Source organism: Pavona decussata, unplaced genomic scaffold (assembly GCF_977016875.1).
Source record: "Pavona decussata unplaced genomic scaffold, jaPavDecu1.1 SCAFFOLD_220, whole genome shotgun sequence".
Taxonomy (NCBI): Eukaryota; Metazoa; Cnidaria; class Anthozoa; order Scleractinia; family Agariciidae; genus Pavona; species Pavona decussata.
In genome coordinates, this window is record NW_028145625.1 from 684,437 (window position 1) to 697,258 (window position 12,822).

Sequence of the window (12,822 nt, forward strand, 5' to 3'; positions counted from 1 at the left end):
AATAAATATGAAACGCGATCGTGGGGGTGATGAAAACAGCTGCTTTTTACGACTTTTAAATATGCTTATGCCCGATCTCAGTCTCAATTACATGTAAAACCTTAAGTAAGCGCTATATACTCTGCACCTTACCGGAGGCCTCACTGTTTGACTTGATTTTACCTTCAACGTTCTTATAAAAAAGTTGTTTTAAAAATTAAAGAAAACAGTGTAATCTCGACTGGTGTTCGGACATTGTAGTTTTATTTTGTTGCTTGAAAATTTTGGTGGCGTGGGATTCACTGGACGTGATTAATTTCCCTTTTCCAAAACGAATGACTGAAACCACGTCTTATCAGAAAGTTAACGTCGAGGTTTTTCTTTTGTACAAAATTTATCAAAAAATTAAAAAAGGGGGAACCACGCAACGACTAAATTTATGCAAGATACTTCAAATATCGTTTTCTGTTTTCTGTTTTGCTGAATTTTTCCCATCGAAGAATATTTTATTGAACCGAATCCCATTCCCCAAAAGTACAAGCTGCTGACTTTCCAAAGATGCTAGCAGACCTGGCTTACTTTAACGCTCTAAACAACATCTTTTTGTCCCTTCGTATCGAAAACGTTTTCCGTGGTACGAAGGTCTGTGGTGACATTTACCAAAATTTCTGAGATGATTAGTAACAAAAAGCTTTCCGAAAAGATATTTCACCCAAAAGAACCGGCGCCTCGGTGCCCCGGAAGAAACGTCGGTAGAGCATATAGGACTCAAGTGTCAGGCCAGGTGCATGAATTGGATAGTGCGTATTGTAACTCTATGGCGCCTTCCATTCGACCAAAAATTCGGGTGTGGAATCGATTGGAACAGAAATTTTCAAAATAAAGTTTCGGAGTTTTTGTTATATCTCACAATTTGTTGTCTTAAAGAAGCGGTTTAACCGATTTTTAGACTTTGAATGACCACAAAAACATTGTATAGACGTAATTAAATAATAATTTGAAATAATGGTCCACTTTTGTTAACAATAACCCTAATAGTGCACAGAAACTAAAATCATTTATCTTTGGCTGCAGATGGCTTGGATGGATGTGGATTGCAACTAAAAGAAAAAAAAGTGGCCAATTTTTTCAATTTCCTCTTCTGTATTTTAGAAAAGTCGCTAAAAACAGATTACAGTTTATTATTCTTCCTCGGATAAATCATTTCATATTTTCTTCTCGGTGCTCTAAGAGCAATTTTATGTTAAAGATGTTCTTAGTCAATTATTTGAGAAGTGGTGACCAACAAACAGCACAATCTCCGTGACAGTGGCCCTTTAACACTTCGAAAAATCAGACTAACCGGAGAATGCCATACCATTCGGCCATTCCTACTTGGATCCACTTTCTACAAAACTCGTGAATAGAACGGGTTTGTTTTCAGTTGCGCTTCACCGGAAAATACTGCTCCATTCGGCAACTAAATTTTTCGAAACTTCCTGAAACTGAAACGTACTTTGGGCGAATCGAAAGCACTCAAGGTTTTATGAACTGAAGGTATTGATTATTCTTCGGCGTTTCATTGTTGCTAAGGTGGTCTTAATCATCAAGGGAGGGAAGCATCTGGTTGCAGGAAAAATTGAGTATTTATGAGCAAACTTCATGCAATGCTGAAACCGGAACAGTCATGGGTGTCTTAACTGAACGTAACGCCTTGTGGCCCAGCGGGTGAAAGGAAGAGATAATTGTCTGCTCTTTGTATATATAAGCAATTTTAAAAATTTTAAAAAAGATAAGCTAAAACTACAATTCTGTGTGTTTTGCCTTTTCAAAGATGGAGTAAATGTTTGCTGCCAAAAGAGCCCGACTCAAAAATTAACCGCCATTTCACATCGGTAGGCAAAAAGCTTGCAGATGATGTACTTTCCACTAGTCGGCACTTTAGTGATTATATTAGTCATCAAGTGTATCCAAACTCCTTCTTCTTCGATCCTGTTACTTCTTTTGAAATTGACTCTGACATATTATCAAAACCTCTGAACAAAGCATATGCCAAACACATTTTATCAGACATTCTAGCTACTACAATCTGTATAATAAACTTCTCGGTGCAAACCGGCGATTATCCTTCCAAATTTAAGCATACGAAAATAATAGGTTTTATCACGATTTTCGATGCCACTTTGACGAGGAGGCAAACAGGCTTGAAATAACAGTATTTGTATGGAAATCCGATGTCAAAATATTTTCGTAAAACATCATTTCTGAAAAAGTAATGAACTGAAAACTTTTGGCACTAGGAAAAGAATTTTAAGAAAAAAATTGAAGGGATGCAGCTAGGCCACATAGCGTCCAGTCGTCCAATGAGTGCATTCGGAAGTCAGGCAAGCGTGGTCATTGCACGCGTGCTGAACAAGAATGCTGTATCATGACAAACTCGAAACAATAGAAAACTCCCAAAGCACAAACTCAGCCAAAACGCTAAAAATCTTCAATGTTTACTCAAGTTTGAGCTTATAGGAGATAATGTCACAGTTTTTCAATGACCATGAAATTCAGAATCCGGGTAGTAAGTTAATCACCAAATTTTAAGAAAATGCTTTTTTTGTGAGAAAGACTCTGAAACGCTGACAAGCGTCAACAAATAGCTAAAACTATCATTTCTATATGTTTGCATTGCTGGAAATCGCGCGCATTTACAAGGTCCTAAAGCTTTTTGCTGACTTGCAAGGACCCGTCTGTAATAAAGATCCCCAAAATAAAGGAATAAATCTCATGGTTAATTAGATATAATCGTGTAAAGTTTGCTTATCACTTTTACATAAATTTTGACCTAAATTTGGAAAGCGTCAAATTTCTCGAATTAGGTCTTTGCGATTTTGTTCAGCGCAAAGTACTAATGCGCACTATGTGTAGCCCAGCGATTTTTACGAAAAAAAGCCCGCAACAGCAGAATTTCGACTCAAACCTCAAAGGGGCGTGGCACTATAACCACGTGATATTTACTCAGATCGCCAAATTTTGTTTTGCTATATTGTAGATTGATCTATATGTTATCCATTCTATGTGTTACACTTACGATAAAAGTAAAGGTGGGGATACCAAAGAGCTTCAAAGTAGGGTGGTACCTCCAAAAAATAACTGGGTCGAGTCACCTTACTCAGTGCCTTGGCCTATTAATGGTAGCGAGGCTGCCGGTGACCTTGTATTGATACAGACCTCCTACTATGGATGGCGACATGGTGCAAAAATCAGCAACTCAATATCCATTCACATTCACGATTAATATTTTGATTAACAACTAAAACCGTTCACATTCAGCATTTATATCTATATTCTGGATCAATATTGGTTCACATTCAAGATTTGTATTCGTTCAGTAATTTTAACTTCATCCACATTCAGCTATTGTATCGGTTTACATTCACAGTACGCCAAATGGTGCAAAATTCACGAAATATTTCCATTCAGCAATTTCTGCGCATCGTATCTTGCGCGCACCACGTGATATAAAATGACCTCGTACCCAGAGCCCGCGCTTTCGTGATCAAAAGGGCGGATGCGAGTGAACGGACCGAACTATATGATGCCTCTGATTGGGAACTTTTTTTGGAGCAATACTTGACGTCCTTGACGAAAGTGAAACATTATGGGAAACAACTGATACTGACTGTCGGGAAGCAGTCCCGACTAGTTCGAGGTGTACCGATTTCGCTCGCGCTAGTCGGTCCAACAGTGGAAAGAAATGGGGATAGAGGCAGACCAAGGCTTAAAATACCAGAAGACGTGCTGATAAATCTTCGCTCATTGCGCCTTCCCTGGACTGAAATAGCTAGAATGCTTCTAGTATCACGTTGGACTTTGAGGCGTTGCGTGGTGGAGTATGGACTACAGGATGTTACAGGGTATTCACCCTTAATTGACAAACAGTTAGATAACATTGTGACACAGTTTATGTATTTCAATATATAAATTTTACTTTCTCTTATGCTAATAATTATTTAAATTTTCAATAGTCTAACCGGAAGATAACAATTAAAACATTTTAGTCTACAAAATGGCATATAGCAAATATGAAGAAAGGTCGATCACTTATATGATTAGGACCAGCTCTCGCAATGTAATGCCACCTCACAGTTCCATGTTACAGAGCGGTTTTCAAATGAGTGTCGTAAAACCAAAATCAAGTAATTAATCAGACCAATCACAACATGAAACTGAAAACTCAATTAACCAATTAGAACTAGTAGCAAATATATGTAAATGCTGACAAGCGCAAGAAAATGTGTGCAAGTAATTGTTGCATTTAATGTTGTTTTTTTTTTGGGGGGGGGGGGGGAGGGCTTCCGATTGACGAAGAAAGTGGCGCGATATTTTTGAAGCAAACACAAAGCATAGTAATTAGAAAATAATCACTTTTCAACACTCAACTGAAAACCGCTCTATCAAGCTTTCAAAAGTCTGCTTAAATGACCTTGCAATGTGGTAACAACAACAAGTATTTTAAAAGCTACAATAGCTGAATCATCACATAATTTGAACAGTTTATAAGAACCATTCCTATTTGGAAATTTGAGAGCTGAGCTCAAAGTAACTGAGCCCAAAAATGAGCTCAAAGTCTAGACCACACTGCTGCTGGTTTGTAATGATAATAAATTGAATTTTACAGTCATCTAAAATGTAGCACAACTGATATTAATCATGTTATCATTCTAGTGTGCATGGCATGTACAGTGAACCGGTTTTGCAATCAGCACCAACAAGAATGGTTAAAGTTTCAAATAGGAGAAAATGAACAACCATGGAATTTTATCACAAAACGAACCTGACAATACTGAGATTGAAAGACTTGCAAAGGAATCTTACTTTCAAGTGGTTAACATCACTTCCTTGAACCATCTAACCACACATTTTAATCACAACTCAACAGGACTATAACAACAATATATATCTGTAACAAATCCCCGAAGACAAATATTTAAACATTGGTTGAAGTACAATATTATGTTTAAACAACTCTGGCTGTGTTGAAGATGCTTCCCCTAATCACTGCCCATAAGGCTCCATCGAAATGTGCAAGATTTGAAAAATTGGTGGGAACTTTTAGTTCCAGGAGGTATGTGGATGCAAAACTAAAAACGATTCTGTATCAACACAGCTGACCTGAATGCAACCAGGAGCCATATGACAGAGCAGCTACCGGTGACAAACTGAAGAAAATCTTTCAAATCGCTCACTTCAGCGTTGTCAAGAAATGAAAGAAGCATCTGAATAGACCTCTTTGAGGCACTGCTGCTATCTTCACCAGGCAATTGCAGTAGATTTTTTCACAAAATCAGAGGTTGCATTTCTTACTTTATCTACAAACAAATGCTCAAACAGATCTGGGTGCTTTTCAATCTGAGGCAAGACATTGAGAGTTGCTAGCCCTTTCCTCATCTGATCCAGAAAACACTAGTTCTTGATTAGCATACTGTAGGTCACAAGTGACTGCGCAACATCCAGCTTGATAGGTGCGAAACATTGAGCGAATGGTTAAAATGTGAAGGAAAGTGGCCATCAGCCTGAATGAATGAGTATAATCCAAGCAGCATTAGCATTAGCATCTGTGGTGTTTCCCATAATGTTTCACTTTCGTCAAGGACGTCAAGTATTGCTCCAAAAAAGGTCCCAATCAGAGACATCATATGGTTCGGTCCGTTCACCTGCATCCGCCCTTTTGATCACGAAAGCGCGGGCTCTGGGTGCGAGGTAATTTTATATCACGTGGCGCGCGCAAGATACGATGCGCAGAAATTGCTGAATGGAAATAATTCGTGAATTTTGCACCATTCGGCGTACTGTGAATGTGAACCGATACAATAGCTGAATGTGAATGAAGTTAAAACTACTAAACGAATACAAATCTTGAATGTGAACCAATATTGATCCAGAATATAGATATAAATGCTGAATGTGAACGGTTTTATTTGTTAATCAAAATATTAATCGTGAATGTGAATGGATATTATAGCTGAATGTGAATGAATATTTATCCTGAATTTTGCACCATTTCTCCAACCAGAGGACCTCACTGTTTTGATCATGTAAATTGTGTTGTTGTGATGCAAACTAGCCTGCATTTGCATAAGAAAAGAAAAGAAAGTTGTATCAAAACAAGGTCACCGGCAGCCTCGCTTCCAGCCATAAGCCAGGTAACACAGCAACAATTGTAAAATGGTCCATTTAATCGGGCGGGTTGCCATTTCTCGGGTATTGTAGTAATGGCTCATATACAATGTATCATGTTCGATAAGCCAATTACATCCCTGAAATTTCATTATACAATGATCCAGTTTTTAATAAATAAACAATAGCCTACACTTGGCGCGAAAATATGCTCAGATATTTGTCCACGGACATTATCTGTTCCGGGAAACGAACAGTTTTCCGAGAGCGAAGCTCGAGGACAAATATCTGAGCATATTTTCAAAGTCAAATGGAGGCTATTGTGTTTATTATCCTTTAAATATTTTTCGCAACAAGCGGAAATCGGCAGGATCTGCCATTCTGTCATATGTCAATCATGTCAAAGTTTGTCAGTTGGCTTCCAAAATCTCCTCGTCTCCACGTCAGATTTGACTTCAGTCGAAAGCGTTTGTTTGGGGAAAAGGTGAAACATTTGAAAGGAAAGTAAACTTGTTTAATTCCGTGAAAGACAAAAGCAAGATACAACTGGCGGATAAGGTTACAGGGAATCTAACTACCTCTCGAGAACAAGCTAAAGATCATTGAAAGCGAAAAACTGTAAAGTATCGCATTCCGTAAAAAAGTATAAACCGCCGTCAACGAACTAGCAGGCGGAGCTTTGTCGTTCTGTTCCTTAATCTAGTGTTCAATTGGAGCAGTACTTTATTTTGAAAATACAATTGTGGAATTTATCAGCCGAAAACGACCTGTGAAGAAATCGAAGCTGAACCTGAAGTCGAATACGACGCCACCGGTTGTTTTTGCTGGATTTCCATCAGAGCGCTTTCTTTGCTAACTTGACATTGAATTGAGCCAACAACGAAGTCGCTCACCATCGCTGAGGATTCATTGAACTTGTTGCTCGAGAGTAGGACAAGCCGCTTCTCTTTGTAGAGAATTTCGACCTCTCGGGGTATCATGGCTGGTTTATGTTTCGTGGACGAGATTTTGTCTTCGCGAGCGATCTCGACCAGTTGAGCACTGATAGCATCATTTACCGGCTTGAACTCTGTTAGAAATGGTACTAAAATTTATGTTTTCTTTATTTAAATTCCTATCCAGGCCAGCACGAATTGCTCTCATTGAATTACAACTGTAATATTTGCCGTCGTGTGAGCAAGCTTCGAGCTTATTTAACTCATTTAGTGGCTTGTTGATGGCTTTCTCATTTTGCCAGACTAAAAACAAAATTATAAATACTCTTAAATGAGATGGGCTAAAACCGTTCGTCTGCCATATTTTTTAGTTTTGCCACATTTTTAATTCAAGGACTGTTGAAAAGAGGTCAAACCAAGAGAAAATGTCGCAAATACGAGCTTGAGTATTTCAACGTTTCGTTTACGAACAGTTTACCGTCAAAAACGTTTAGAGCGTATGTTGTTTTCTGGTACTGCTTTATTGACCGGCAGGTTTATCTCTTCTTCTGTCACAAAAACAAACCGTTCCCCCATCTTGACATTAATTTTAATTGCAAGCTTGACGCGCCTTGAAGTTTTTGAAATTGGGGAATATCACTTGGGGAGTATCACCGGATATTCCCCAGTTTTAGCTGGAGTATATTCGGCCACGTGAGGCGTTTAGACCAATCGCGTGCGAGCGAAAATATTTGATGGATTATAATGCCTGATATCCCATCTCTGCTAAGCCAATTAGAGCTCTAAAATTTCATTATTCAATGATCCAGTTTTTTGTAACTACAAATGCATCTCGCATCCCACATTTGACGCCTCACCGATTCCACACAAAGAGTTTAGTAGGCGAACAGACTCACTTGTAAGTACAATGTAGACAAAAAGAGGATAATGATAATGCGTTTAAGTACCGCACAGATCACATAGTCTCATGGCGGTTTACAATTCTTCTGTGAGATCGGACGTCAGCATGTAAAGGCGCCACTGGCAGCAGATATCAGTCCATATTTCAATCCACCCACCCAAACAACGCATGAATTTAAAAGACAAATGAAAGCAGATAGACCAACACACAGGAGACGACGTCAAATATAGGCAGGTTTGTTTATTGAAAAAGTTGATAGTTTAAATTACAATTATAACTCTGCTGCTCTACTAATAGCTTCTTCATAGAAAGTGATCGTCAGATATCACTGTTGGAGGATTTCTGCATCAGCGTCAGCCAGTTTTTGCTTTAAGATGTTATTTTCTCTTTTGCAGTTCATTGAGCGCGCAGCCTCACAAATGCTTCTTCGGTAATGAGCCAACTGAAAATATCAAGAAGGATGAAACAAAGCATAAGTTAGAAGATATAAAAAGATGCCATTATGGCAAGATTTTTATACCGCATTTTATTCATTTACTTAGTTTATTTATCCACCTCCTCTAAGCTCACACGGCACTATTTCTAACTTCGTTTATTGGAGATTGATGGCTTTATCAGCTTCCATGAGTCCAGTGCAAGTACATGCTCTTCGAGCCAGCGGATGCCTAATTGAAGAAACACGGTAGTTGAACCACCTTTCCCATTCCAGAGCCCCTCCGCTTATAATACATTAAGGCCTGACCTACAGGTGTTGAACATCTCAATGCTAGACTGCCCTAGGTCCCTTCGTTTCCACTTAGGGAAAAGTTGTGGATTCGTGACCGATTCAACTTTTAATTGGCACCAGAATTTGCACAAGCGTTTATACTCAAAAGGGCAAATTTGGGATAAAAATTAGCGGGATGGAGTCAAGAATATTCGGACCTACTTCGAATACGGCTAATTCTAACTGAAGAGAATACACCTTTCTGTCGCGGAATTTATTTGACTTTGGCAAAGGGAAACATTTTGCTCGAACAAAGGAAGATTAACTTTGACACCATAAAGTAGAGTTAATCCAGTAAAACAAAGTTAAGAATCCTCTAGATTTCGTTTCTTGATGAAGTTGGAAAATTTACCTTCGTTTCTGGACAACTCTTATCCACGTTGCATGGAAGTACAGCCAGGGCCTCTGCAGTTTGATGATAAACGGACAGTAAAACCAGTGAAACAAAGATGTAAGGGAAAACCAGCGAGGTCAAGAACTTCATGGCGATCGTAAGTAACAGCTCGGATCAAATTCGAGTATGGAGACAGTGCTATCAGGTAGAATCCCCAGTGTGATTCCTTATATACCGCCCTTCGGAATCAATTAATTTACAATGTTTTGGCTTACTTGTAATTAGTTGTATAAAAAGTCGCAAAAAGCCTTGTGGCGAAAAGTTATTGTTTCTAGTTGTCACGTTAAACGTTTTTTTGTTTTAAAATTGGCCCAAAAAGCAAATAATGGAAAGGTCCGTGCAGAAGAAACGTGCTGTGAAGTTACAGCTGCAAATGCATTAAGCCAGCGACACATCTGGCGATTTTATACGCCGATCGCGGTGAATTTGATCGCCAGCGAAAATCGCAAGCGATTTTCGCCAGCCATTGATGCGGACACACCCGGCGATCTTTTTTGCCGATCGCGGCGATGTGGCAGTTTTGAAAAATCATGTGATAAAATCGCCCAACCTGATGGGTTGGCTTTACTGGCGATTCGCAGCATTAAACCTAGAAAATCGCGGAAACGGGCACACTTGGCGAATTTATTCGCCGATACTGATTTGATATGCCAGATATTGGCGATTTTATACGACGATCTCGGCGATCAGCGAAAATCGCAATCCCTGCACCGGGCACACCTGGCGATTTTCGCCTATCGCTGCGATCGGCGTACAAGCTGGCTTTACAGTCAGCCTTAAACAGCCAGCGCGCGCTAGCGCTAGAAAAACGTTTCAGACTACTTCCGCGGCACGACTCTAACAAGGGATAATAGTTACCAGCTATTAAAAAAATAGAGAAAACATTACCGGGAGTCTCATGTGTGTCGTTTGCCGTAAACGCCATCCTAAATCTCTCTATTGTTATCAGTAAAATTACGCAGGGCTTTATTACCCGAACAGAAAATGGTTTGTAGGTGATGAAAAACAGAAAACAAAGCAAGCAAAAAATAATGATTTCATCAGGGTACGTTAAGATAGGATAAAAAAGGTAAAGGTTTATTTTAAAAAGGCAATTTTTTTGCCAGGAAGAAACAACGACAAGTAAACTTCCTTTGTCCTAGCAACAGCTGAAAACGACTGTGAAATCTGAGAAGCGTTAGGAGAAAGTTCCATTCTCGTTCAGTTACAACACAAAAAGCTATCTAAATCCATGATTTACCTATTGCGATTCTCTTTATGTTTTAGTTGTGTTTCTTTATACGCGAAATATCCGATTATTCAGTCTTTACGAGTCGGGTGACTTCAAACATATGTGTCATATACTTTTCGCGTGGTCAATTATTTTTGTTATTTTTTGCGTGTTTTCAGCATCCAGATCAAAACTGACCGTGTTCGAATTTAAAAGTTTAAAATGGCAAATTTAGAGCATTGATATCAATTTTACACCGATACCAGTTACCTTTGCGTAGTATTTTAAATTTCGCAAGCTTCTTCTTTTGTTTAAAATTAAAATAAAAATTTGTCTCCTTCCGCGAGCAGTTAACTCAACATAGACAGCTTTTTGTGTCAGTAAAGTGAAATTAAGCTTAGCCGTAAGTGACTGTTCGGAACATGAAAGTGACGCTATATAAAAGTAATGGAGAATCAATTATATTGGTTTTAAAATAGACGTTATTGTTTTGTTTGTACCCGTCAACCAAGAAGAACTTTACGTCTTTCTGTTAACAGCTGTAGACTTACATCGGAGGAGAGAAAACAGCGACCCATTGCAATCATCGTAGTTTTATAGACCTTTATAGTTAGGATAGTCCGTCCAATACGTTTAAAATAAATAACGGGTTTTTTACTGTATCAGGTGTATCTTTGCTCTTGGTCCAGTACCTATAAAAAAAATGAAATGCCATAACGACCGGTCAATAAGGCGCACTCCAAGTTAAGCTAGAACGCTAGTGAAATTGTGGGGGGAAACCTTTCCCCCGAATTCACCGGGTCGTGTCATGAGAAAGCCGAATTTTGTTCAAGGAATGTACATCGAAATCTTTTCCGCCAGCGTATCGAAAGGTAATACATGCCATTTCGGCTCGGAAATTTTCGCCTGAAGCGCGTGTCTACGTACTTGGGAAAAAGCCAGCATTCCCTACGCAAATGTTTTACCAACTTTTCGTTTTCATTCAACTTAGTCCTTCGAATACTCAGCTTAATAACCGGGAATTTCATTAGACGATAACGAACCGGATACAACAGTATAGCGTGAGCCATTTACCACGAAAGTACTCAAAGAAATGTATTAATTTTCTTGCTCCCGACGAAAATTTGATTAGAAGATAGCGAACCGGATACAAGTATAACGTGGGCTATTTACAACGAAAGTACTCAAAGAAATGTTTTATTAATTTTTTTGCTCCCGAGAACTCGATCACTGTTAAACTGGCAGGCGGCGGAAAACTGCAAAAGTCTGCGGTGCACGCAATGGAGAACCTATACGTTTCAGAACCGCGACTCTAAAATTCTAAATCGCTTAAAAAATCGGTTAACCAAGGCAATCTCACAGATACTGAGTAATAGAATAGAATCAGTGAAAAGGTGTCATTTTCTTATCGTTGTCATACAGAACAGTTATCATAGTTTAGCTAAAAGGGAAATTTGTGGGAATTTCTCAAGATCGATTTTCTCGCAAAGAAGAGAGGCTCATTGCGTTCGACGTAGAAAGAATGCACTCCTAATACAGATTTGAGTCGAGATTGTACGGGACAACGTTGAATGAATGAATGAATGGTGTTGGGACGGGTATCTGGCATCCCCCGCAGATATTGCAGGGGCGGATGACATCATCACCAACTTGGCAAAGGAGAGAGAGCCCGCTGACATCGAACGCACTCCCTAATGTTTGATTATTAATTGCAGCTAGTCTATAGCCGAGTCCCGTAGGCGTTTTAGGGGTATACAAAAAGGAGGACATATAACAAGCTTCAGAAGACCATAAGACTTGTCAGTATAAGAAAGCCTACTTGTTATTTAATGGCGATTAATTCCGTTATTTAAAAATGTACAGCGTACACGCGCCGTAAAAAAATTAATATTCTGAACATAGAAAATTCTGATTCTGAAGAAGAAAGACATAAAATGAATATGAAACGAGCGTGGGGGTGACGAGAACAGCTGCTTTTTACGACTTTTAAATATGCTTATGCCCGATCTCAGCCTCAATTAAAACCTTAAGTAAGCGCTATATACTCTGCACCTTACCGGAGGCCTCACTGTTTGACTTGATTTCACCTTCAACGTTCTTATAAAAAAGTTGTTTTAAAAATTAAAGAAAACAGTGTAATCTCGACTGGTGTTCGAACATTGTTGTTTTATTTTGGTAGTTGTAAATTTTGGTGGCGTGGGATTAACCGGACGGGATTAATTTCCCTTTTCCAAAACGAATGACTGAAACCATGTTTTATGAGAAAGTTATAACGTCGAGGTTTTTCTTTTGTACAGAGTTTATCAAAAAATAAAAAGGACGGGGGGGGGGGGGGGGGGGGACACGCAACGATTAAATTTATGCAAGATACTTCAAATGTCCTTTTCTGTTTTCTGTTTAATTTTGCTGAATTAATCCCATCAAAGAATATTTTAGCGAGCCGAATCCCATTCCCCAAAAGTACAAGCTGCTGACTTTCCAAAGATGCTA

General features: G+C 38.9%; 1 long non-coding RNA gene across 1 annotated transcript; it reads right to left on the reverse strand.

Annotated features, from left to right (window-relative positions):
* Positions 1-8,182: 8,182 nt before the first annotated feature.
* On the reverse strand, positions 8,183-9,248 carry LOC146459350 (uncharacterized). Its single transcript, XR_014857960.1, has 2 exons — positions 9,081-9,248; positions 8,183-8,404 (listed from the first exon to the last, which is right to left on the reverse strand). It is a non-coding gene; the product is annotated as an uncharacterized LOC146459350 (long non-coding RNA).
* Between the last annotated feature and the right edge of the window lie 3,574 nt (positions 9,249-12,822).